Raw genomic sequence first — 3,646 nt, forward strand, 5'->3', positions numbered from 1 at the left:
AAATTGCCTGAATTATGTAGTATTTAAGCTAAATCTTGAAGGATGACTGACATTTACCTAAACTCAGAAATCAGGGAAGGTGTTCCTGGAAAATTGAATGGCATAAGCAAATACCTAGAGGCCCGAAAGTTTATATGTGGGAATTCATGACCAACTGTGTAAGACCAGAAGGTAAGGTGGAAATCAGGAGTGGTAAGAGATGAAGAAGAGATATTTTAAAGATACATAGATATGGAATCTTATAGGTCGCCCCCCAAAATTTAAATTCGGAGCCAGCTGTGTTCGCGGAGGCTGTCCCATGGGGCTGCTGGAACTGGGCGAGGAAGGGTTCGGCACTGCAGAGCTTTACCAGGTGCTGGGCGTGTGGCGAGGTCCAGTGTGGTCTAGCGAGGTCCAGCGTGGCTACCACAAGGTGTCCCTGCACGTGCACCGGGACCAGGTGATTGAGGGTGACAAGGAGGACACCACCTGCTGCTTCCAGATCCTGGGGAAAGTCTATCCTGCTCTAAGTGACATGTATGATGAGCTGGGCACCGTGGACGAGGACTTTGCTGCACTCACCCAAGACCAGGACTGAGAGGCGTACTGGAGGTTATTCTTTAGAAAGATATCTCTAGAAGACATTCAAGCTTTTGAAAAGACATACAAAGGTTCTGAAGAAGAGCTGGCTGACATTAAACAGGTCTATCTGGACTTCAAGGGTGACATGGATCAGATCATGGAGTCTGTGCTTTGTGTGCAGTACACAGAGGAACCCAGGATAAGGGATATCATTCAGTAAGCTATTGACGCCAGAGAGGTTCCATCCTATAATGCCTTTGTCAAAGACTCGAAACAAAAGATGAATGCAAAGAAAAGGAGGGCTGAGCAAGAGGCTAAAGAAGCAGAAATGAGCAGAAGGGAGTTGGGATTTGATGAAGGAGTGGATAACTTGAAAGTCATCATTCAGAGCAGACAAAACGATCAGTAAAAGGAAATGGACAATTTTCTGACTCAGATGGAAGTAAAGTATTGCAAACCTTCCAAAGGAGGAGGGGAAAAAAGCAGCTTTCAAGAAAAGAAAGAAATAATGGAATTTTCCTCTTCAAAGGTCCTTAGGTGTTCATTGTTACCACTGTAGGCAAGGTGCAGTCAAGATTTGAAGGCAAAAGTCAACTCCACCCTTGAAAGAAACTGTCTAAATTTTTCAGATTGACTAAACCAAGTCAATTGACTAAACCAGTCTAAATTTTTCAGATTGACTAAACCAAGCGGAAACTTTCAGCCTGGTATTAGTATTTCTTAGAAGTCACCTGACATCACAGGAGGTCTTGAAGGAATTTGGTGGTGATAGTTAGGAGAGCAGAGGGAGTATACTTCTTGACAGCACCTGTTTCCGTGGTTCTTCTGTACACAAAACTGTATCTAGAATTTGGGTCTGTTCATACAGCTTTTGGTGGTGTGCATGTGTATTTGAATGGATACTCTACCTAGCTAGAACACTTTGAAAACACTTGCTTAAGGCTAAGGCAGAAGGATCACCAGAGCCCAGCAGGTCGGGGCTGCAATGGCCGGAAGCGTCCACTGCACTCCAGTCTGGGCGACAGAATGAGACTCCAACTCAAAAAAAAAAGAAAGAAAACACTTGCTTAACAGCTATCTTCTGAATACTTGCCAGTTTACATTTGGTCTTAATGATCTTGAATACACCCTCTCTTTGTTTTACTCAACCAGGTTTTGTACTTTACAGGTGTTCATATGCAATCACTTTTCTAAGACTTGTACATGATTAAATAAGTAAAACATGATAAGTTCCGGGACTTTTTAAATGATCCATGATGATTTAAAATGTGGTCTAGAAAAAAATATAAGTGGGGTCTAGGATAGAGAAAAGGGTTGGAAAAGAGAGTTGTAGTTGACATTATAATAGCCTGGTTAAAGTTACATAAAGAGATGTAAGGGCAAGTATGGTGGCTCATGCCTATAGTCACAGCACTTTGGGAGGCTGAGGTGGGAGGATTGCTTGAGCCTGGTTGTTCAAGACAAGTCTAGGCAACATAGACTCGCTATGAAAAAAAAAAAAATAGCCGGGCATGGTGGTACATACCTGTAGTCCCAGTTAGTTGGGAGGCTGAGGCCAGGAGGTCAAGGCTGTGATGAGCTCTGCTTATGCCATTGCACTCCAGCCGATGTGACAGAGTGAGAACTCAACTGAAAGAAAAAGAAAGAGAGAAAGAGAGATGTGTGTTGCAATTCTTCCTCTTGCTACATGTCCTTGGGTCACCAAGCTTGTCTGAATTTGTTTCCTCATTTATAAAAGAGTGAGATCCAAAATTGTCATTGTATATATTAAATATGTCTAGTTTTTCGGTTAAAAAAAAAAGATTTTATCACATCGTCAAAGGTGGAAGGGAAAGGGGATAAGACATAGTCACGTATGTGTTTTAGAAATATGATGATGCCAAATACACGATGAATGGATTTCAGTGAGACGTAGCAAAAATAGTGCTTTGGAATTGAGAAGGTACATGAAATTTAGTTGAGAGTGTGGAATTTAGAACCAGATTTTTAATTTCCAATCTCATTGGTTCTATTATTACAATTTGTTAAAAAGCCCCTATTATATTCAAGTTTATAAGCTTTCATTTATAAACTGCAAGGCCTTAGAAAAGTTGTTTATTGCTCTAAATTTTCCCATTTAAAAAAATAAGATTAAAAGTCATATAATTTCAATCCATGTGCTATTGTATTAAAGTCATTACACATAAATTATGTTTATTTAACTAAATATATTAATTATAAAATACTTTTTATTTATATAAATGAGAAATTTAGGAGACTAAATAGAAGGTGATAATTTTATGTTTTTTGTAAAGTTAAAAAGGATTACAGCAGTTTAATAAGGAGGTTATTGTTTTTGTCAGGATATAAATGGTAATAAGAAAGCAGATTCAAAGTATTTGTGGTATAAAACTAGCAGAGCTTGGTTAGTGACTGGTCAGGTTGGTGGTGCTGAATTTGAGGGACAAGCAATTGGTGCTGCAGGGGGAGACTTGGTTAAAGGAGTTTGAGACTTCTTGAATAGAGCTCTAGTTTCCCAGTCTTGGCAATTCAAGCTGTCCTTTAATGAAATCTGAAACAAAGAAGGACATATTTTATATAACCCAGTGTTATCTATCTATTCTCTTGTCAAATATTTATTCAACATCTATTTTATACCAGCAATACACTAAGATCTGAGAATACAAGCACAAACAAGATTAAGATCATTTCTGCACTCATAGAGCTTAAAGCATAATGGATGAGGGTAAAAAAAATCAATGATTTAATTACCCAATGGAGACAATGACTCATTAAATAAATGATATTTAATTGCAAAGGTAATAGTGTTCTGAGGAAAAATTATGACAGAAAAAAAATCGTATAACATGGAAATTAACCTAATATAAAGCTGTGAAGTTTTCTTAAATTGTGACTTTTTAAAAAAAAATCTGAGTCATAAGGATATCTGATCTGAAACTAGGTGAAATGGGTTCAAAAAGGAGACCCAAACTTTACCTGTATGATGATTTCTTATCTACCTAATCCTAAATTGTACCCCACGTCTTTAAAATAAATAAAAATAAATTGAAAAAATTTTAAAAATCTGAGAGATAAACAGAAGATG

General features: G+C 38.0%; 1 pseudogene; it reads left to right on the top strand.

Moving 5' to 3' along the window:
• Nucleotides 1-298: 298 nt before the first annotated feature.
• On the top strand, nucleotides 299-1,120 carry LOC103254097 (annotated as a pseudogene).
• The last annotated feature ends 2,526 nt before the right edge of the window (nucleotides 1,121-3,646 follow it).

This window comes from Carlito syrichta, unplaced genomic scaffold (assembly GCF_000164805.1).
Source record: "Carlito syrichta isolate Samal-C Ts95f unplaced genomic scaffold, Tarsius_syrichta-2.0.1 Scaffold269771, whole genome shotgun sequence".
NCBI classification, from domain to species: Eukaryota; Metazoa; Chordata; class Mammalia; order Primates; family Tarsiidae; genus Carlito; species Carlito syrichta.